A 23,862-nucleotide genomic window follows, 5' to 3' on the forward strand; every position below is an offset into this window, starting at 1 on the left:
TTAAAACTCTGAAAAAAAAAAGAATTCTGACCAATGTTTGTTTAATCTCAGCTGGGCACATAAAATTCTGTGTTCTAATCTAAAATATTTACATATTTGGTCAACATTTCTGCCAAGTCCTTGTGATCTAATCGAAAATGTTATGTCTGCATTTGATCAACGCTTCTGCCAAGACCTTGTAGTAACTCTGTAAATATTATCCATCTTTGTGCAATGAATTTTCAAAAAACATTTTTTTCTAGTTTCATTCCTTTCTAACCTACTGCCAAATTGTATTTTTCCACCAGTCTTTGGACCTGCCAAATTGATGATTTTCTTAAGATTGTACTTAGTAAATTGTCCAGGGTAGCAGATTTTCTTAGTAGGGGTTCAGTTTTCAAATCCATTTAAAAGATGTTCCTGTCTGTGTCATGATCCCACAAAACTTCTCTGAATTCCCCCTTCATACTCTTGTGGCATGAGACTGAATCTTCCTGCATGGCACCAAACAGCCAGTTGCATTTTATAGGAGTTGCCCAGCAAACTTGCCATAACATGCTGGAGATTCCCAAGGCCAGATGTGAAGTATACTGTTACAAGCAAAACACCAAAGGACCACTTGAAAAATGGGAAATTATATGATTTATCACTATGTCTCAGAATCTTAGACATTTGAGATTAGGTCCTTAGTCTATCTAGACAAGTTAATACTGTTGTAGGTTAGTAGCTCACCTGTGTACATAAAACATGTTTGTGAGGTCACAGAGCGCTAAACATTTTTCTCTTCTCTTATTCTAGTTGTAAAACACTGCCTGAAACATGCCTTTAGTGTCACACTGCTCAGAAAGGTGAAGGCAACACCAAATAATACAGATCCTTCACTTCTTCCTCCACAAGACCCCCACCCCCCCCCAAAAAAAAAAACAACCAAACCCTCACACATAGAAGTAGTGCTGAACTGCCTCGGAGCAGAGGGACATTGTAATTTCATGGTCCATAAGCTCTGCATCTCAACAAATTTCTTTCACAAAGCTGTCTATTATCTTGAGTTCAGACTTCAAGCTCCTTCTGTTGATACCAGACCTCATTTTCTGTCTAACATTAGCCTGATTTGAACATAGCATAAGCATGATTTTGGGAAGAGCTTTTGGAATATTATTAAGTACATAAAAATCAATGAGTTGGTTGAATGAAGTTTTTAGAAGTAAATCTGCATCATTTGTCCCTAAAATAACAGTACTTAGCCATCTGTGCAATTAGAAGGTTTCTTAGCGACTTTATCATACCCTAAAAAAGGCAATTTTTCTTTTCCAAGGAAAATCAGGTCAAATACATAAAAATCAAAAAGAGAACAAAGGAGTAAAACATTCTCAATGCCTCTAGAACGTAAAACTCAAAACAAACAAGAAAACAACTGTCCAAATCCTCTGAACAGACAAAAAAAAACCAGGAACTACATCTGTCATAACTGTATTGTATTCCAGTATGTGGTTCCCACAGAGATTTGGCAAAGTGGAAAAGAAAGGGGAAAATATCTTTGACCTTCATTTCAATATTTTCAAATCAACAGGATATCTCAGTCAGTTATAACACATCTAAATTACATTTTTAAGGAGAACCTGAATTACTTGATAGCAACTTAATTAAAGCTGGACTTTTGTTATAGTGAACAGAAATGCAAGAAATGCATGTCATGGAGCAAATTATCACACTATCTCCATTTCAGATTCTAATTCAAAGACAGAACAAAGACACAACATTAATAAGGCACTAGAACATTTAAGGATTGCTGGTAGAATATGGAGTCCCTGGATTAGTGTTGTTTTTCTTTTTCTTCTTTTCATCCAATTCGCAGGAAGCTGTAGAGGTTTTACAATTATACCTGTCACCTGTTTCGTACATACCTGTACTTCTTACATCTGATTATAATACCTGGTTTCTTTATAACACTAGATAACCTACTTTGGGTAGGGTAATTACTACTGAAATAAGAGAAAACATTAACTCTTTCAGTGCACATCTTTCAGATGAAATTTGCAGACATCGTCTCTTGAGTGAGAAAAAACGGAAAGGTGAAGACATGTAGAGAAAATAATATGGAGAGTCTGAGGCCAGTGAAGAAGGAGACAAATCCCAGACAAGAGGAGAATGAGGAGATGCCTTAGTCTTGGGCTGAAATTCTATTGTAAGGCTATGGTGAAGATGTATTTGATACATCAGACATTTTTCCCCCTGTAACTCATGGAATGCACTGGGGGGATGTAGCGTTTTAACTACAGCTATGAGCAGAGGCATCAGCAGATGTTGAAGTAGTTGTGATCTAATGAAAAGCTTGAACAGAGATGAGAGTGGTGAGAAACCTTGCCCCAGGGACAGAAGAAGAAAACTTCTGCTCCCAGAGATAAAAGAAGAGAACTTTTGTTCCTACACTAGAACAGCTCATCCTTAAAATTGCACCCCAATAAGCTGAAATGACCCATGGTGGTAGTTGTGGGAAGACTACCTAACCATGGGAGGAACTTCATGATTGCAGATTTCCAGGTTTGCTGATATCTGTGAAAATTAAAACCATGAGAGAAGAGTTTCTTGTGGAAAAGTCTTCATGGCATGGCAGGAGAGATTCCTCTCCCAAAGTGAACTGAAGAAAGATTATTTTAGAAGTGGTAAACTAACTGAAAAATAACAAATTTTTTCTCTTTATGTTGTCAGCGGGAAAAGGAAGAGGAGTTGTGGGGAGAAGTGTTCTGAAGGTTTATTCTGATTTCTTATTATTTTTCTTTTATTTCTGTTAATAAAGTTTTCTTTATGTCCTTTAAAGTTTGAACCTGCTTTGCTCTGATCCTAGTCCTTATGTCAGAGCAGAAAATGATTAAATGATTCTAGTGGGTGCACTAGGGTTTGGCCAGTGCCAGACCCACTACACTTATAAAGATTGTTGCTCCTGTTGGAGAGGCAACTGGACCTCTGAATCAAACCATTGGTTCACTATTCAAACCATTGACCAAACTTCTACAAATTAAATCCAGCATTGATTTTAGTTCATTTTGTAAAGAAAAGCCCAGCATCATGTACACATTTTTTGTTATGATTTAATGGTTGTTATGCTACTGCTGCTCTAAGTGACAACCATTTACAGAAGTAATGCACTAATCACTGTCACCACTCATTCAGTACCAGAAGGGGACAAGTGGTCCACATAGTCCTCAAGGAGCCCCAATGCCACTGCCAGAGTCATGATGCCAAAGTTTTGTTAAACTAATGCCAGATAAGAGTGGAAAGGCAGTAATCACCTCTGTGGATTAAAAGGTGCATAGAATACATCACTGCAGAGCATGGCTCTCCAAAAAAACAGCTCATGCTCAGCAAACACAGCTGTTTTTTCACAGCCCCAACAAAAAGAGAACAAGGAGATTGTGGCATTTATATGTGTAATCTTTTTCTCATGCAGGTGGAAGTATTTGCAAGGTGACTGTTCTCTAATACTGGCTGTTGTTCTCCTGCAAGTTTTCAGTTCTTCAGGAGAAGATCATTTGGGGTAATGAAACACAGTGTATGTAGATTTTTTGCTTAACCTTTTATTTTAAAAAGCCTTCTTAAAACCTTGCTGTTGAAACTATTGAATCAAACTCTCCAATCTCCCAAAATGCCCAACTTCAATGATATAAGGTATTACACTTTAAAGATGTTTATGTATGTCTGTAATCAATCTAAATAATGACATTGCACACAATTTTCCATCTGATTGAAATTAGCACAAAATTTAAAAAATGGGTTTAGTATTAAAGCCAGCTCCATGTTTTAGTGTAGGCTGTCATTTGTAAGGGCTAAATAGTCATTAACGCAGTGACAGAATAATAATTAGATTAGATTGCCTTCTTACATTATAGCAGAAAAGCAAAAGACATAGAATTATTTTGCTTCATCTCTTTGCTTTAGCAAAGGTCAATTTCAACTCATTTTCATGGTTTTCTTTTAACTTTAGGTCAACAGACTCATGGATTTAAAACAAAGCCAGAGCAGTTAATTAACATTTGCTGATTGAATAAAAAGCTACTAAAAAAAAATCTTTGGTGAATAACCTATACAGTTCTGCAGAATTTGGTGCTTATAAGACTCATACTATATAAATTTCTTGCTAGAAATGTGACATTATAATTTAATGAACAAAGTGGCAAACTTTCATCCTTTTGATTCAAATAATTTTGTAAAGGGGAAGTTTTACAGTGAGCAATCTGTCCTACAAACACTGTTTAGATTATACAAGGTAGTTGAACTCTAATGACAAGAGATAGGATGAATACAAACAGGTCTTTTTGTAGGGTAATTAATACAAATACATGAATAAAAAAATTCTATATGCTAAAAAGGATAGGAAAAAAAAAAAAACCAAACCAGAAAGATATTGCAGTTGTTGCATCAGATGAGGGTGTACAATTAAAAAAATTCTGTTGGGATAGGAAAATTCAAAAGTCCAAAGTATTATAGTTATTTTATATGAACTAGTGTGTATGTAATCAGAAATCTACAAAATTCATCATAGGTTTTAGTCACCTCCTTTCAAAATTCATTCAAAATATTGGCTGGAATTACCACTAAATATTTAAAAATGTTAAGAAATATAATAAATATTTATAAAGTATTAAAAATAGAACAAATTTTAGTCTATTGGAAAATGTTTTATTCCTAAACTTAACACTGATGAAAACTTCTTTGTATCATGTGTTGTGTGGAAAATATTTTGTCTAGTCTCAGGCATTCAATCTTCAGCTCTGATTTGGTGCCAAGGTAAGGTGCAAATGCTAAGGATAAAAGCATATTTTATCTCCTTAGGCTAATACTCCCCCAAGTCTCCTTGCCAAGAGGTACATGTGTATTTATAGGTGCTTTTCACCTCAGCAGTTCTATGGAAAGTTACAGCTGCTGTGAACAACTGCCTCCTGTGGTAAGTGGCAGCATGGTTCTGATCTGCTGGCAGGGGTTAAAGCAGCCCATATTCAAAGTCTGTCTTCAGAAATTAACACAAGTTGCTGAATTACTGCTCACAGGTAGCACAAGTACACTATTGTGGGTCAACTTATGTCCCTGACAGGAAGAGCTGAACTTTCATTGCAAAAAAGGGAGAAGGATACCCTGAAGAGTTCTGATAAATTCCTATGACACCCTAAATAAATGGTGGACCCTTCTTCTGATGTACATAATATTCTTACCAAAAGCAAACTGTCTTTACATTACTGGAACTACACGCATGTGACTGCATGGCAGGGGAAAGCTTTGCAAGGAGGGAAAGAAGGGTGTGAAGTCAACCTAAACTACTTTTGTAATAGATTTCCAAAAGTAAACTAACTTTTCAAAAAAAGTCAGAGTAACAGGTACATTGAAGGTGTTTTAAAAATTCCTGCCTTATCCTCCCATCATTTTTGTTTTTAATTGGTTATGTGGCAATAGTAAGAGGAAAAGAATTTCCTTCTTTTAAACAGCAACATACATAATAAGGAGAAGCAATATTAATGGAAGAAAGCAGTGTGTTTTAACTGACACTCTGGCTGAGTGTGAGGAAAATAACTGCTTGTAGACAAAACCTTTCCCAAAATTGGGTACTGCTAAAACCAGGAAACAGAGACTGCAGTAACATAGGCACTTATGTGAATTTGGCCTGGAGAGCTGGACAACCACCTCCACTGGAGGCCGGCATTCCCTTCCACCTGTGAAGTCCAGTGCTTCTCCAGATCTGACACACCTCTTGCCTCGAGCAACCTTTTGCTCCCACAGCCTCTCCTGCCTTTCTGTTTGACAGCTGTCTCCAGCTGTATTGCAAGCTACAAAACAGCAGCAGCATTTAAGTAATTTTTCTTCCTGCTCTGGAATTTTGGATCATTAATACAAGTCTCTGTGGACACACTGCTTAGAACAAGTGCTTTAGCAATGTATTTACAAGATGCTTACTTTTTTCTTAGCTACAACTGTTTCCTCTGCTCTCTCTTCTGCCTCAAAGGAACTATCAGTCAGACAAGAGTTCATTTTTTGCATACAAATTATTAACAAGATGTAGTGGCATTAGGCAGACCATTTGCCAAGTAATTAAATACCTCAGAAAACATGGGGAAAAATAAAGTGAGAGTTTCCAGATGGTACAAATTTTTACTTTAGTCATTAAAATTAAAAGGCAAATTAGGAATACGTGTGCATGTGAAGATAGTATATTAATTTAAATTCCTAGTCAGATGTAATTTAGCCAGGATACACAGAAAATATCTTCTTGTGTTTCTTTTCAACCAAGATGAGTGTCACTAGCTCTAAAACATCTTTCTCAAAAGAGGTGCTCTGTATAAGTCTCCTCTAGCAAGGACAATCAGACAGTCTGACTGAAAAACACAAAGCTGGGAGAAAGCATTCTTTCTCTCTGAAATCCAAGCCACTTTAACAGCTTTCATATCAGACACTTTGTTAGTTTCAGATGTCAAAATCATTAGCCACCTAGGAAATCGTGATAAAGGGAAGAAATAAGGATTACTTTAGTATTGTTTGCTGTGGTTGTCTTTACCTCTGACTCGACTGTGAAACTGAGACACCAGTTTGCCTCCTTTACAAAAAGACTGCAACAGATCCCTGCAGGGTGTAATTTCCATGTGCTTAGCTGTATTTGTACCCTAACGGGTGATCCTCAAACATTAAGAAATTGCATCAACTCCCCGTGTGATTGGTGAACTTATTTTCAGATGGATTTAACTTCCATATAGGCTTTTAAATACACAGGACAGACTTTCAAGAGCATTCAAGCCTCTTCCTTCTTTGCATCCCCATAGGCACTGCTGTGCTGGAAGTGCCTTGATAGAAGAGGTGACTGACTCCTGCTATGTAGCAAGGGGAGCACCTGGGAAGTACATGCAGGGCAATCTCACTGGTTACCCACTAAATGAATTCTTGGCACTTCCTGTTTATCAGGGTACAGCTCAAAGTGTGCATGGGGCTGCTTATTTAACACATCACAGCTGCATGGAATTAGCCTGTATACTATGCCCAGGAGCAGTCCTGTGGCCTGTGTAAAGCAAACTCCTGGGTATGAAAGTTTCCCAGAAAAGAGGAACCATGTGTGCTACACAGGTGAGCAGATAATGAAGCAAGGATGTCTTTAGACTGAGTCTGAGACACTTGAAGGCAACATGACCAAGAAAATTCCCAGGTGTCTTGAGAGCACCAAGCTTCCTACAGCCCCTAAGGGGGAAAATGTAAATACAGACAGCTCTTGTGTCATACTGAGGGACTTGCCTGTTCCCTGCTGAATAAAGGCAGTCCCCTGATCTCCATTAAATATTCTGTATGTTTCATTTTCTAATCTCTAAGTCTGTCATCACTGTAGCCCCTGACACTAGGTATCAGAATGTTCAGCAACAGTCATGGAGAGCTTATTAGTTGTTTGTTTATTAGTGTTTAAAACAGCATGGTAAAGGAAATGCATTTTTAAAGTCCGCTGTTTCACTTGCATCTGAAAATACAGCAGAAAAAGTATTTATTGTGATATTCCTCTCAAAAGGCACAAGCTGGCTCAGTAACAGGGACCTTTTAGTGGATTTTCTGTGCTCACGGACCTGAAAATCTAACTACCCTGTCAGTATTCGTATTAGTGATGCCTTAAGTTTTAGCTTTCGTGCTTTAAAGATTCTACACTGCTTAGGTGTGTAGCTCTGAGCTCCATATTAAGTGTTAGTGAGCTCTCTTCACAGGGTGGGCAGACAAAACAATCCCTTTCCAACTTGAGACCAAGGACAATCATTACAAGTTTCAGGCCCAAAAGCATAAACAACAGTGGACTGAAGAGAGAAAACAAGGATGGGACTTCATAATCTGAAGCTGTGATTGGACAATTAAACCCAATATGCAGAAGGACCAAAACTTATGGAAGTGTGAAACCTCGTGACCAGTCACCCATTTTGTGACCATTTTGGGTCCATCTTGGGTGTAGCCCTGGCCAGGCTCTTGTACTACCTAAGGTGTATAAATACCTGCTTTATTCTCTTAGCTCTGCCTAGTCTCTGTTCCAGGTCAGCCTTCTCAAGGCATTGCTAGGGATAACTTTTAAAATCTTGATCATGCAGATTAAAAATGTCCTTTAGATTTAGTCTAAGTGAATAACACCAGAATGTCTAGAGCATTAATTTTTACATAGTACTGCTTGTTCATATTATGCATTGAGAAGCAGCATATACGGTAGATATGATTACTGAGCCAGAACCTAAAAATCAAAGTATTATCTTAGCTCTGCCATGATTATTATGTGATTCTTGAACTATCCCTTCATCTTCACAAACTTCTGTTTCCTTCATTTTTTTATTACTGCTGTAATTATTTATAATACAGTATCTCACATGGCAAACACACTCTCTCATGCCCTTAGCAGAAGGCGATATGACCTGAAGTGCAACATCTAAATACAGATCATCTAAACTGTACAGAAGCTGATGTAAACAAGAAAAAATCACATAAATATTTCTTTTTTACCAGAAATGAGTGTGGCATTTCTTGCTTATTCCAGTAATGTTAATTATTGCTGAATATAGTCAAGAGTACAAGGAGAAATGCTTTTTATTTGCATACCATGCAAATCAGCTCTTTCATTTGAAGCCATCTGTTTTTATATTCCAGATGTGATTCCCCACAGCAGGTCACAGATAACTCTCCTTCAGCCAACAAACAAAAAAAAACCAGATTACAAGTGTTTTATTTTGGATATGGTATGCTTTTTACACACTGCTTATACTGCAAACTGTTCTAGAACATCCTTCCTCAGGCAATTTACTCATAACACATGCTTGTAAATGGGAACTTAACTTTTATTAAAAAGAAAATTATAAATGTTCCAAGCCAAAAATAAAAACATATTCTTTCACCCTGCAGGCAAGAAGTATTCTATTCTTGACATCCAAAATAGCGATAGCATCTGGAAAAATCCCTTTGAGAAAACAGCACTAGTCTAACTTCAAAAGGGAGGAACTGAGGTGTAGTGTAGACTCTCAACACCTGTCCTCTCTGCTTGGAGCAGCTGAGACACCAGCACCCACAGGAAGATAAATCAGCTTGCACTCACCTGCCCTTTGGACAGCTCAGCTGTACCTGCAGTACTACCCAGGCACTGAAGTGTAGGTATAGCCTTGCTTATAACTTTAATATCTCCTCTGAAAGTTGTGCTTATGCTTTAAATATAATTTTGTGAAGAAATTATTCAGACTTTGTCTATTATAGAAAACTGGACTGCTTTACTGACCTTTTAAGAATGGGATTAGTGTCTTAGTGTGGACACTATACCACTACAAAGGTGTCTGTACAGGAAGGATAATAAATATCACAAATATAAATCAGTTTAAATGGCTATAAGTGCCCTTAATTCCCAAGCTGTTTGTTTTGTTTGTTTTTTTTTTGTTTTAAAATATAATTTGAATTACTTAAATATTTAATCTATTGCCCTAAAACTGTAATAAAAAAAATCAGATTTACTGATTCTAACTAACTAACAAACACAAACCCACCAGAACATATGAAATCCTCCAGAATTCCCCAAAATAAAAGAAAAAAAGGAAACTCTGTATTATTTCTTAACATTTTAAATAAAAAAATCACTCTTAGGATTTGCATTAATTCTACGCAAAGTACTATTTTTATAAGAATAACCATAAACTGCTATAAAATTGGTCCCATATACGAAGGCTTACCTTCTAGGCTAAGAAATTGACTTTTCTTTTACCCTATTAACTATTCCCAGCTTCCTTAGAAGAATAAGATAAAAAAAAGAAGAAAAAAAAAAAAGATGACAGTATGAGTCTCACTCTTCTCAAGTATTTCTCCACAAAACTCAACAAAAGAGAATATTATATGCAAGTTTATTTATTTGTTCTCTCTATATTTTTAGCTAGTGAGTGGGTCCAGATTTGAATAATTTCAAGTAGGAATGCTTAAATTCAAGAGCATACAATCCTAAGCACCAAGTATTTGTTTTACTCTCTTTGACCCTGTGTCCAGATAAGTGGCTTGCAAGCTCATATGCATAGGCATTTTAGTAAATCCCAGTTAGATCAGATTAAATCCAGCAAGTGATTTGAGAACTGGGCAGGGATACTGATCCTGATTCTGCTTACTAGTGTAGTTTAGTCCTTCTTCTGCAACCCAACCAGGCTCTGCTCTGTCCCATGCCCTTCATTACTATCATGACCTGGGATTGCTGTAGAGCTTTGTGTTTCAGTGCAGCCTGATCAGCACAGGGTGAAACTTACCTTGCCAGCTACACAAAGGCTACATAAAAGCCTGAAGAAGGTGTGGGAGCAAACACAGTCTTTAGCAATTCTTCGGCTCACACTGTTTTTATTTCCCGAAGACCCTGGCCCTCGCTGTCTCCCATCGATAGCAGTGAGCTGGCAGTGGCCCCTGCACACCTGGTCCTTGTGGGGCTGGTCCATCATGCTCAGTCTCTCCCACACAGCCCTGCAGCATGCTGCAGTAGCTGTGATGGATAAACTGCCCTTCTCATCAGAATGCCAAGGGCTGCTGACCCCTGCACGCCCCCATCCCCAGGGCAGCTGCTGCACACCTGAGGGGCTTGTGAACAGTGTTACTGAACACTGCCCTGCCTTGCACCAGCTCTTCTCCTTCCCTTTTTTGTTCATATTGGCCTTGCCTAGACTTTGCTAAAGTGCTAATATTTGCATAATATGCTCCTTCTCTTGCTGATCTGTGATGAAAATGCAGGTTGCCACATTCCAGCTCAAGCAAGGCAGTGACTGAGTCATTGGTCCCAAACCACTGATGCTGGTATCTATTCTTCACAAAGGCATCTGGCTCATTAGCCTCATACAAGGTTACAAAATCTAAAAATATATACAGCCTTCAGACTTATATGTTCTGCAGTTTAAAAACAAATATCAGAAATATCAAAACCTTGAGCTTACAGAAAAACAGACGACACTCTTACACCTTTATCTGGGATGTTATTGACATTTCTGGACTGTCTCAAGCTGCCACCAATCTATAGATTTATAAAGCAAATCAGGATTAGAAAGTTATGCTTTTATGCAGAGCTGTTCATTTAACACAGGAAAGAAATGTCAGATCTTTAGGCAAGTATAAACGATATTTTCTTCAGCTTCTGGAAAAAAATGGCATGTCTGAAGATTTTATTTTTCTTTCTCTCCTAAACTCCTTCATTTCAGTTTATGCTATTGAACAATGCAATCTTAGAGGTTCATATTTTTTTATCATGCATTTATTTTATTCCTTTCTTATGCCTTCATTTTTAGAGTGCAAAGAGTATTCACCTGACAGATAATATAGATATGAAGCCTGTATCTCTATCTAATCCTTGTTTGTAGAGGTGAATTACGTCTCTCAGTACATGGTGGAAGGATCATGTTCCTTCATTCCCAGAAAAATTTCCTTCAGTTTTTCCAGAACCAGTTTTGCCAGGGTAGACACTGGATTAAAAGTAGAGAAAAGTATCTGCTCCATATAAATTAGTTGTAGATCTGTCAGTGTCACTAGAACTGGTGACCAGGAAGTGATTCCAGATCATGTGTTTCCCTTGAAATCCTGGAACATTTATCACTTTCATTAGAAACTTTCTAAAGAAAGTATATTATCTAATTCCCAGTTAATATATAAAAACACACAAAATATAAGCCAGTCATCAAAATCTAATATGCGGATAAAAATAAATCCTTTCCTTTTGAGATTTATTTCTGAAGGTTCTGAATACTAGTGATGATACATGAGTACATCAAAAGAGGAAGCCAGAACTGGAACTTTCAGTGCAGGTTTCTTCCATTTAGATAATGAAGAGTGGTCACTTTTCTTTTACTCTTTGCCCATTGTGGGCTCACTGAGCAGCAGGAGCTCCTCCTCACCTCCTAGATGAAGTTGCACTCCCTCAGGCTTGGGTAACAATCATCTGGACATTGAGAGTTGCAGCCAGTGTGCACAGGGCCAGAAGGACCAGGGCACAGGGAGAGGGAGCCAGCAGGTCCATGTGTGCCTGGGCAGGAGCCTGGTGCACCCTGCCCTGGGCAGGCAGTGCCAGCAGTGATGCCACTGGGGCTGGGGGCACCCCTGGGAGTAGGACCTGCGGTTTCAGCAGGATTAGGATTGTGCCTCCATGAATAAGTGAACTCCTTCACTAGGGTTGAAACCAGGAACATTTCCAGAGCTCTCATTTTCCCCTTACAAGTTTCAATGGAACCAAAACAATGAAGTTGTTAAGAAGACAAGGCAGAAAATAGGGAGCTTATGATACATATCTTCAACTCTTTAAGCTTTCTTTTTCAGAAAATATTCATTACAATGTGTTACAGCTAAATTAAATAAAGTGAATGGATCTCTCCTAAGGGAATAAACTAAATTAAACCAGGAAGAAACCAAACCAAATTTTATTACATTTTGTATAATCATGCAGAGGGAATTCCTTATTCTGACTTACTATCTTACCTTTGGTAAGATTTATATTTTATCAATTAGAATAATGTTTTTCTTGAATTTAAACCAAAGATGCATCTGAGGAAAATAATAAATATATTTCTCAAATATTTCAAAATCTTTCAGAATTTCAGATGTTAATGATATATAGCAAGTTAACAAAAAAGCTGATGTTCCTGCTGGTGGATTATTTCACACATTAAATACATTTTGCACATCCTTGATTAAATTATAGGGGAAAAATATATGATCTAGTTAACAAGACTACATTTCAGTTTTAAAAAAATTCATTAATTTATAAAATGTTACTTCCCTTACATTGGGCAGATGTAAAATATTACAGTCATTATAGTTTACCTACACTGCAGAAATAGACAGATAAACACACAAAAAAGAAGGATGTGGTAAGGAGCAAAACCTATATTCATCATCACGTGGGAAAATTAAGTGACATAACATGAAGGTTAACTCTTAAAATAAATGGATATTTTAAAAAATATAACCCTGTGCCATTCACAGATTAAAAGGCACAAATCAGATATAGTACCCAAAGTCTTTGGTGCTTTTTGACTAATGTGTTTTGGGGAGGGTGAGTGGATGAGCATGAGAGGGTTTGCACATTGGAGTGCCCAGAACCAGGCTCACCCTGACCCCATCATCCTGAAATGGCTCCATAGCCAGCACACACATCCATGGCTGGAGTCTCCCTGACAGCACATTGGTCCTGTCTTGCCACACCTTTCCAAGAAGCCCTTTTGAAGCTGTTCAGTAAAGGACAGGTTATTTTTGGTGACATTTTAAGTATCTAGAAGAGGTAACAGTAACCAGTGTTAAATTAATTAAATGTAGTAACAGTCGAGTATTTCTGTTAACATGTTGACAGAAAGCATCACACCATAAGAGTTTACTTTCTGTACACTTACTTCTCCAAGACTAATCAAATCTCCATTCAAACAAATCCACACTAACAAATTGCACGATTAAAAGAAGATAAGGCCTTTTATGAAAATATTTCATTCAATAATTAATGATTTTGCCAGTGTTGGATCAGTTTGTGAGCAGCTAAAGAAATTATGCCCACTGAGGTCAAGAGGAGCAGTACCCTGGGTTTTTATGATTTATCCAGAGCACACAGAAGTGCAACAGAAAAATAATTTTTTTTATTCCTCTATATATAGACAGTGGACTGCCCATGTATAGGTACAGAACACATGAATGGACAATGAAGATTTTTGCATCAATTTAGATTATTAATGTTAGAGGAGCTTGACTGTTGACTTTAATGAGAAAGCGGATTCAACAATTCCCCCATTACTTCCTGCATAAAGAAAGCTAAACAATTTTAGGTCACCTCCCTGTTGAGGGGAGCGGAGCATATTCAATAAAAAAGCAACAAAGGGAATGGTTCAATGAATGGATAACACTGAATTAGGAGCCTGGGAAGCCAAATATAAAATCCAGATCTACTAATGTGTATTAATTGCCAGATGATGTGCTCTGCGTCTCTGTAATATAGCTACACATGTTCTGCCATAAATGAAGTGTTCTGTTAATTTAATTTCAATGCTCATGCAGAAAATTTATACTTCCCACTCATTTTGGCATACTTGTAGCAGAAATATAATAACTGAGGATCCCTCTTTTCTTGGGACTGACTATTTTGCTTGCAGTAGATTCATCTAAAACATCTATGTCAGTCAGTTTTATATTTAGCAAGGGAAAGATTGAAAGCTAGGTGCCAGCAAGCCTATTAAAATGTATATTTTTTTAATCTGCATTTAAGCATACAGTGTCTTACATCTGTGAACTTTGGGCTAGAGGTATCAGTTCTCAGTGTCAATTTATATTTCTTGAGCACTGGAAGTCAGACCAGCAAAGCATCTCCATGGTCTGTCAGATGTCAAGGTTGTATTGCAGCCCTGTCATTTAGAATAGCTGAGCTCAAAAGTCTGTTAAAAGGAGGAGCTCTAACATGGATTTAAAATACTCACTGAACCATACCATAAAGACACAACACTTTTTGTTGAAGGGCATGTACTTCCCATTCCCTGGGTGGACAAAACTTCTGGTTCCAAATCTTTGTTGTTCAAAAATAACAGAGGCCACAAAGATCTTTATCAGGCTGACAAACCTTTCCCAAACCTTGTCTGATCTGCCTGATTAAGGGCTGCATGTAAAAGACATGTTTTGTGGTGGCTTCATGCATTTCATGGGACGCTTTGCTATGTGGCTCAAATTTTCAACACCACTGAAACTGCACAGAGAATGCAGGGTCCAGATTCGGACTCATAGTGGAGTAGGACTAGATAACTGCTTCAGCTCTTTTTATATATAAAAAGACCTTCTTGTCTGTGTATGATTATATAACTCTTAGCATATATTATTGGTTTACTGCAAGTTTTCCCTGCTTTTGAGCCCGCCCTGATCATGAAGATAGTAGTGCAGTGTTGTCACCACTTGTTAAGTAAAGTCAGGGAATTAAAATATTTTACCCACTTGCTCTTGCAAAGAGGCTTTCCAGAGAGAGCTTCCATACTCATATTCATTTGATGTCCCAGGGAAAGAGTGATAAAGCCCCAGACTGATAGTATGGCTTGTAACAACTCAGTTTTAAAAACACCACAATAAAACATACAGGATGTGAATATCCAGGGCACATTTACAGCCCAGCTCCACAGGTCACTCAGTGACTTATGACATACCCTAAGTGTAGAGTCAGGCAAGGAGGCACAAAGGAATATGGAAACTCTTATCAACTGCACTGATTTTAGCAGAAAAATCAAATCTCAGAGTGTCATATTTTAGTTCAGGAGTTTCAGAAATCCTATAGGAGTTGATCTCTGGGTTGGTTTTTGTCTTAATGTACCTTTTGTCTTAATACCAAGTTTTGTTCTCACTTTTTCTGTTGATTGGTTCTTACTACATTCCTTGGGAGAGACTTGAGAGAACACTACATGTAAACACTACATGAAACATGATCCAGCAGTCCATGTTTCCTACCCCAAGAGTGGTTTAGATTTATAGCTTCAAGATCCAGATATTTATCTCTTCATTTCACTAGGACTCCCTTACTGAACTATTTGGATAACTTCCGATACTGAGTTATTTGAATACCTTTAACTTCTTATTTTCACAGAAATAAAAATCAGGATAGTCTACTAAATTATGTTTTCTAACTTCCTTGGTCTGCCACTGCAGTAAAGCCTCATGCAGAGTGTACACTCTCAACAGCTGAGAGTGTATGGTAATTGCTGAGAATAATTTAGTATATTATAAATAAATTTGAAGGATAATTACTATTTAAAACAGTTCTGAATTTTCCCCAGTGGGATCCAGCTGCTGAAATGCAAGGGATTGGGTTGCAGGACAGCCATCTGTCAAAGTACTGTCTGCACCTTCCAAGAGGATCTCATCACTAGGATATTAATTCAGCAATAAAAACTGAAACTAGCTTCCTTCATGCACATGAAAGACAAAAAGTTAACTGGGAATAGCCAGCATAGAACTGTCAAAGACAAATTCTGCCTGACCAAGCTGATTTATTTTTGTGATGACATGACTGATGCTGTGGACAAGGGATAGTGCCCACCTTGGCTTTAGCAAGATGGCATGATTTCTATTATCAGCGTTGTAGACAGTATGGCAGGAAAAGACCTGGTATGTAAATGAGAAATTGTCTTAAACTAGGCTTGGATTTGGGGCTCAAAGGGATGTGTCAGCTCTATTGCTTCTTAGTAGCTAGTGGCATCCAGCAAGGGACTAGGAGGCAGGACCACAAAATGTTTTTATAGGCAACCTAGATTGTAGGACAGAGTGCACTTTCAACAAGTTTTTTTGCAGCTGATATCAAACTGGTGGTGGGAAGGATGGGGTTGGGGGAACAGCCAATAATCTGAAGGGCAATGCTGCAATTCAGGAGGAATTCTGGAAGACTAAGGAATTGGCTGATGACAGTCAGTGACCTTAGGTTCAGTGAGGGCAAATGCAATGCCCTGCACGTACAGAATAATGTTAAAGGTCAACACAAACCCTGATGAAGAGCCAAAGAAACCTTGCATACAAGAGTGAGGGATTCTGGTAGGCAGAAAGAGTCTGTAAGCATCCTTTGCAGCAAAATATGCCAAAGGTTGGCTTTCTTTGCTCAGTCACAGCAGCAACAAGGTTGCTGTGCATCCATAGAGGTAGCTCAGGTCCACGGTTTGGGATTCTGGCACAAGACAAAGTCAGATGCTCAGGATATAATCTGCTGGAAGGTCCCCACAATGGCTGGAGCTGGAGCAGAGTGAGTAGAAGGAAAGGTGGAGGATGCTGGGCTGGTTCAGCCTGGGGATTATTAGGTGAAGCAGATGAGGGCAAGGACAGAGATGGGGGATGCTACTCTTGTACACAACCTCATGAGGAGCAGGCTGCAGAGGGTACAAAGCAACGAAGGAGGCTCCAGAGAGTTTGTGGAATCTTCATGCTCAGACATGCTCAAATCTCAATGGCATGAGATCCAAGGTCCTTGTCCATCTCCATGTCTCTATCCTGCCATGACTGCAAAAGGAAGAAGGTGGCACAGCTGTGTGGATTCCTTGCTATTTGACACACTGCCTTACATAATACCCATTCCTGCTGCAGTTACAGGTGGCATTGTGCTTGCAGGCCCTTGTCCTCCTGGGGCACTTCAGCCATCCAGATATCTGCTGGTGCAGGTTGCCCAGAGAAGCTCTGGATGCCCCAGCCCTAAAAGGTTCAAGGTCAGATTGGATTTGGGCTCTGAAAAGCCTGGTCTAGTTGAAAGTGTCCCTGCCCATAGCAGGGGGTTTGGAAACATATAATTTTTAATGTCACCTCTAACCCAGAGCATTCCATGATTTCATGATTTTATTAACTCACACAAAGTTGTTAGAAGGCAAAGGAGAGAACTGATATGGCTGATCACTACTGTTAGTTAAATAAATTATGTGGAACTATATGATGTAAACATGTACTTTAAACTAAAACAGGTATTGTTTCTGCACCCAGTATTTTGGGAAAAAAAATAATTTACCGTCATTCAAATCCTAGCCAGTTTTCTTTTAAAGCCTTTTATAAATAACTCTCCTTTTTGAGAACATAGCCCCTGAAAATTTCAATTCCATATAGAAAGGCTGAACTTGGAGATGACTTCTGCTGTTTTTTTCAACATATACTATTGACATTTTGTGGGGGTGAATGATAGAAATATTTGTATGCTACAAACTTCATCTTACACACAATTATTTTTATCGTACTCAAGATTAATCAGAATATGTTGCTTCCGAAATTTGAAATTTTAGCTAAAAGCCTGCCTGTCAAGAATTTATTGAGAAGGTTGTTTTGCCCCAAAATATAGGCTTCTCTTCTAATTCTATATATTTTATGAATATTTTGAAATATCCTCTTTTGGTAAAAGGAGAAAAAAATGAGATAGGAATAAAATTGAAAAATGTTCATATTTTATGCTGGATGTGAGTATAATTTGGAATCTACCACACCTTTTCCAACCAGTAACATGTATTTCAATGTCTCAGTTTCTCTGACTTAAAGCTCAGCACTGTGAGACACCCAGACCAGTAAGCTTGCACCTGTTCCTGAGAAAAAGGCAGGTTTTCCTTCCCAGCTTGCCCAGTCTAGTGCCCTGCATTGCCATGAAAAAGTGCATCATCTGGCCCTTCACTGTGTCCATAGACACAGCGATGTGCTTGCTCCCAGGCCACAAATGGGGATGGCAATGAAGGCTCACACAGTCAACAGGCTTAATGGTGTTTAATCCTTGCAGTTTCAGATGAAGAAGAAGAAGAAACCTCAATATAAATTAAATACATCAATACATGTTTCAGATGAAAAGGGTAGCAAAGGGGCTGGGGTGTCCATACTACCTGGTATTTCTCCTTTGAGAAAATAGGTCATTTTAGGAGACAGGACAAGAGATAATGATGGCCTTACTATTCAAACCACAAGCCAAACAAGCAGGGAGAGGATTTCTGCAGCAGTTTTTGGTCTCAGTGTTTTCTCCTCTCTATGCTGAATTCTCCTTCCTAGTTCCCCCACCCATCCAGACACTTCCCAGTTTTATCTTGGTGAAGGGACATGCACACTGTGAAGCCTCAGACCTATGTGGGTGCTTGGGACATCTCTTAAGCACGTGTCAAGGCAGGCATCAAGCAAAGCAGGCTGCTGAGCAAAGACCCCTCTAGAGCTGTTGTCAGCCCCCAGAAGGTCTGGTAGTGCTGTTAGCACTATCAGCCAGCACCACTATTCTTTAAGGACATTGACTCTGCTCTCTGCTACTGGATAAGTCACTCTTTGATAGAGGTCTGTTTGTGACAAAATTCAAATGTTTTAATTTGTTATCAAACATCTAATGTCCTAATTGATCTAATTTCTCTATAAGAAAGGCAATTGCAGTGTCAACAGGATATCAAAAAAATGTACCTATTTATGTAACACCTTTTTTCTTTTATGTAAGTCTGTTAGTTCAAGCCAAATGTACCTTAACTGTTTGTGTTGTACCCTGACATAAGCCCTGATGAAATCAATTATTTATGCATTATGCCATGTGCCTGAAAATTATTCTAAGATGTGATGGATGCAGACTTGTTTCTGTTAAATCTGCTCCATTCCCTCAGTACGCAGAGTAAAAAGACAGAAAGTACCTCCTTATCTAATCAAGCAAAATCTGAAAATAAATTACCTACTTTAATATTTTGCTTGAAAGTATGGTTATGCACAAATTCTGTTGGGATATTTTACTTATATTTCAAAATGAATAAAATATGCACATCAATAAATGTAAATTAAACAATTTAATTAGGCATATGATCATTAAAGGTGACATTCATCCCTCACCATAAAAACCCAGATAATTGGGTAATGTGGATAGGGTTAATTAGATACTTTTTACAGACCTCTATAAAGGGATATATAATACAACACTTAGATAAATAAAATAAGGAAATATTACAGTAAACATATTAGTGTAATGCTGTGAAAGGCATTTTTGAATGTGCAAGGGTTGGAAAATTCTAAATTACACCTCCCACAGCAACTGTATCTCAGCAATAATGCGTATATAAAAATGTCAAGACTAATGTTACACAGTGTACTGTATTAAAAATTGTCTTTGTGACTGAGTAGATTTATTTAGGGCTGTTTTGGGATTCAGAAACTCCACAGAATGTCTCAGGGACACTGTTCCCCAGTTCAGCAAAGTATTTAAGCAAACATCTAATATTGAGCATTAAGCCATTCTTTTTGACATCACCTTCAATCACAGTGTTATAGCCAAAAATAAAATTGGGGTTTCACTAAAATAGAGCCATGTAAAACCTATAACATATGTTTCATGCAGCCAAAGTCTCACTTTGATTTCCCAGTGGGAGAAGTTGTATAATACTAAGCATGTTATCTTTGTTGACATTATTTCTTTTCAATGACTTTATTTAAGCCCTGCCACATTCACCTGTACTTGTTGCTGACCCACAGAGAAAAACTACATTCAAACTTCAGCTTGAATTATATAAGGCCTGACCCTATAAAATAATCAGCCTCTCCTGCCTCCAATGTCAAGTGCAAATAGTTTTAATCCACACAATGTGTGGTGCAAGGCACAGCTATCACGTCACAGATTTATGAGAAATGCATAATTAGTGCAGACAAAATGGTGCAGATAATAGACAAACTTATTTTAGTAAGCCCTGTGACACCCATAAATATTTTTTGTTTACATTCTGTGACACGACCCACCTCGCTACCCTTCAAGGACATCAGAAACTCCAAATTAGAAAGAGGCAAATGAAACCATAACTTGGATTCATCTAAATGACTGCCAGCAACTTCAGTTACAGCACTAAGAAATTCTGGTGGGAGTGTGGTGTGACTAGAAGAACCATTTTGGGGAAAATATCATAAAGAGAAAGTTAAATGTTAGTATATAACTACAACAGTCTGTATGTAAAGACTGGCCTGCAGATATAGTTTGCATAAATTAGGCTGCTTGCCATGTTGATGCAGAAATATGTGCATATCCTGGAGGCTGAGAAATACAGACAGAGAAAAAAATCTGCCACAAAAGTAAGGTTTTGGTACAGAACTAAGAATAGTAATGTATCTGTGAGATTTTATTTTTTCCTTATGCATGTATCTCTAACACCATTTGAAGTAATTCTGAAAATATTTAATTGTTTATCTGAAATTTTATTCTATTTTTCCCAGAGATAAATAAGATCAGGTATGCCTTAATATATTTGCATATTGATGAGCACTAATTTTTAAAGGAAAATATTGTCTTACTGTCTATCTTTAACACTGCACCACTTTCAAAAAACCTCATCTCTCTCATTTAGTCATTTTCAGTGACTCCCAAAAATATAAGTCTGAGCAGCGGGGTAATAAAGGAGGAGCTCAGAGTACAAGAAAACTCTGTGTTGGACAGATTTAGAGAGGAGCTTTTCCCATGTGGCTTCCAGCAGTGCTGGTGACACAGATGATATAGGCAGACCCTGGCTTCCAGCTGCCAGTCCTGCTTCCAGACCTGTTTGCTGCCCACCCCAGACTACTCACCTGCCTGCCCAAAACTCATTGCAGCTCCCCTCAATTAAGGTGCTCTTAATAACACTGTCCAAAGATTTATACTCCCATGAGACTGCTTCCATATGTCCCAAATTTTGCACTGCAGCAAAAGAATTAAACCTTGGCATGTAAAGCCTTTGTCTCTGCAGTATACACTGATGGTTCAAAGAGGAGATGCTGAAGTGATCAGAGTCCTCACTGAGAGGTGTGGGCCATCCTCTGAATCCTTTGGGGGCTTGGTGCGGTGTTTGGGGCAAGTTACAGAATCCAGAAGTTCAGCAACCACAGAAAGTCTGAGGGCTGTAGCACTTCTGCTCTTTGAACTATGTCTGCAGCTGTGGTTTTGAGTATACAACAAATTCCAAATAATTTTGTGGGGCAGAGGAAGGGGACATATTCTTCAGCTGGAGGATCAGTTTCAAGGAAAACTTGAAACTGAACAACTACTGACTACAAGACAATTAGGACAAAATCAATTTGGGTACATTTTTTAATTGCTGTTGTTGTGATTTTAAATCATATGCAGAAAAAGCCTAGGCTGCACTTTGTTGATATTTGCATGAGGAGGTTGTTGGCAGAAATGTCAGCAGCAATCTATAGCTTATCATATGGCACCGTCTGCTCCCAGCCCTACAGGACAAACAAGTTTGAAAAGCAGGAAAAACAAAGAAAGGTTCCTTCTCCACAGTCCTTGACAGAAAAACCATTTAGCAAAACAAATATAAAATAATTGGATTCTTTTTCTTTGTTTTCTTTGCCTGTTTTCTAGCTAAGTGTTTGATTTAGCAGCTTTCTTTACTGTTTCCAAGCCTTACATGACATGTGTTGATTAGCAATAAAGGTGGCTTTGTCTCTACTCTGATGCAACTACAAAAGCACATTGGGAGTTATTTCAGTGCTATGTATGATGCAGTGAACATCTGTGAAATTTTTATAATATAGATCAAGGACACAAATTAGTCAGATTGGTCTGGATTTCTTTTGTATTGAATTCATTACACTGTTCAGTATTCTTTGTCCCCAGATTCTTGTGCTTTGATTTTCGCAGAATAAAGAGTTTTTATCAAAACACTCTAGAGCACATTTTCTGTTTTCTTCAGGAAAAAAAAAAAATCTCCTGTAGTGAATTTCCATTAGAACATAGATTTTTAAGTGCCAAATGTACAGTCTTCCAATATTGTTTTTTTATTATTTTGAAAATAACTTTGATCTCCTTATGTGTCTAAAGGATAGCTGAGCAAAAACATTGTTTTTCATTTAGTCAATTCTTAGAAATACTGTGCTCCCTATATTCCCTACTGATTTCCAAGTAACTTTTTTTTTGTCCCACAGATGTCAATCTGCAGCACTCTTAGATGTGTAAATATCACTGAAAGGCAACATCTGAAGTATCATTTCTGTAAAACATAACTGTTTATTGGTCAGTCACTCCTAGATTCATACAAGTTTGCATTCAAATATTTTCTAAGAACTCCATTTTTATTAATTCACCATAAAGTCCTTGTACCAATATAAAAATACCACAGGAAAAAAAAAAATAGTGGACAGTGTTATTTTGGTAATGATTGCAATTTAGGGTCCTAGAGGCAAATAAATAAACCCCCACAACTCCCAGCTGCCACATAATAAATTATAGCAATGCCTCTAACCTTCTCCTGTTCCTTCTCTCTCTTCCTGTTTCATAAACAACTGGAACTAGAATTTACTAGTTCTTTAATTTTAGAATCACTTTTGTATATCCACTTTTCATGTACAAAAAGAAATTAACAGATTTTAGGCTTTCACTATACTAGAGGGAGAAAAAAAAATCTCTTATTAATATATTTCCTGTGTTTTTAAAACAGCAATTCTGAACAAAATATGTGACTCACCAGATTATGCCCAAAGAAAAAAGAAGTATCTGTGGCTCAAGGTAAGTGGAAGAAGATTAAAAAGGAGCAAGAACTATAAGCTTCCATGGTAGGTAGAAGTGCTTTACTAAGCATTAACTTATACAAGTATGCTGCCTAGAATGGAACTGTTTTCCCAGTTTATTATCATTGGCACATGTTTTCTCACTGACCATTGGAGCACTGCTTTTGTATTTATATTAAGTTACTTACAGCTAAATACCTACTTTTTTTTAAAGTCCAGGGCACCTCCCAGTTTGATTATCTGGCATAAATGCAATTTTGGTGTTTATGCTCACATAGTTCTGTATATTATTAATTGTATTTGACAGATTTTCAATTCACATTTATTATTTGCTATTGCAATTACACTTAATGAAAAAAAATAAGGCGCTGAAGACTCTTTAGTGATTTAGAAACAGCTAAAGCAGATGGAAAACATGCTCCAAAGTGACTTAGCCTCGTTGGTAAAGAGCCCTTAAAAGGCTTGTATGAATTCACTCTAAATTTTGAGGCAGACAAAACAAAGGAGAGCAAAAATAATCCTAGAGTATGGCAGACATGTTGCATGAAAACTCTAAAATATGGAAAACAGAAATTTAAACTCTACACAGGATACTGCAACATTCTACAGGCAATGCTTTATGCATTAGTAGTACATTTATAACACTGTATGTGTTCATGAAATATCACAGTACAATTGGTTTTAAAAGCAATGCATAGTTCAATTTTTACAAATCATACTACAGAGTGCTTATGAGTCTACTACTATGTACAGTACTACCATAAATAATTTAAATCAAATTACATTTGTCAACTAAATCAAAAAAGTGCCTTTAATTATACATTATCCTTGAACCTTTTTTATTATTTTCTTCCCATTGCTCATGGACTGGTAAAAATCAGTATTCCACAATTGATCTCCGTGTCATTAGAATAAATTAATGATGCTCTATCATGTTTCCAGTGG

General features: G+C 37.6%; 1 long non-coding RNA gene across 1 annotated transcript in view; it reads right to left on the reverse strand.

The window, feature by feature from the left end:
* The window catches only part of LOC147648293 (uncharacterized), a 48,595-nt gene extending 25,573 nt beyond the window's left edge, over positions 1-23,022 (reverse strand). The window contains exon 1 of the long non-coding RNA XR_015280986.1: positions 22,875-23,022. This is a non-coding gene — a long non-coding RNA (uncharacterized LOC147648293). The remainder of the gene's footprint in view (positions 1-22,874) is intronic.
* Positions 23,023-23,862: the final 840 nt, after the last annotated feature.

Source organism: Cyanistes caeruleus, chromosome Z, assembly GCF_971803275.1.
Source record: "Cyanistes caeruleus chromosome Z, bCyaCae1.hap1.1, whole genome shotgun sequence".
Classification (NCBI taxonomy): Eukaryota; Metazoa; Chordata; class Aves; order Passeriformes; family Paridae; genus Cyanistes; species Cyanistes caeruleus.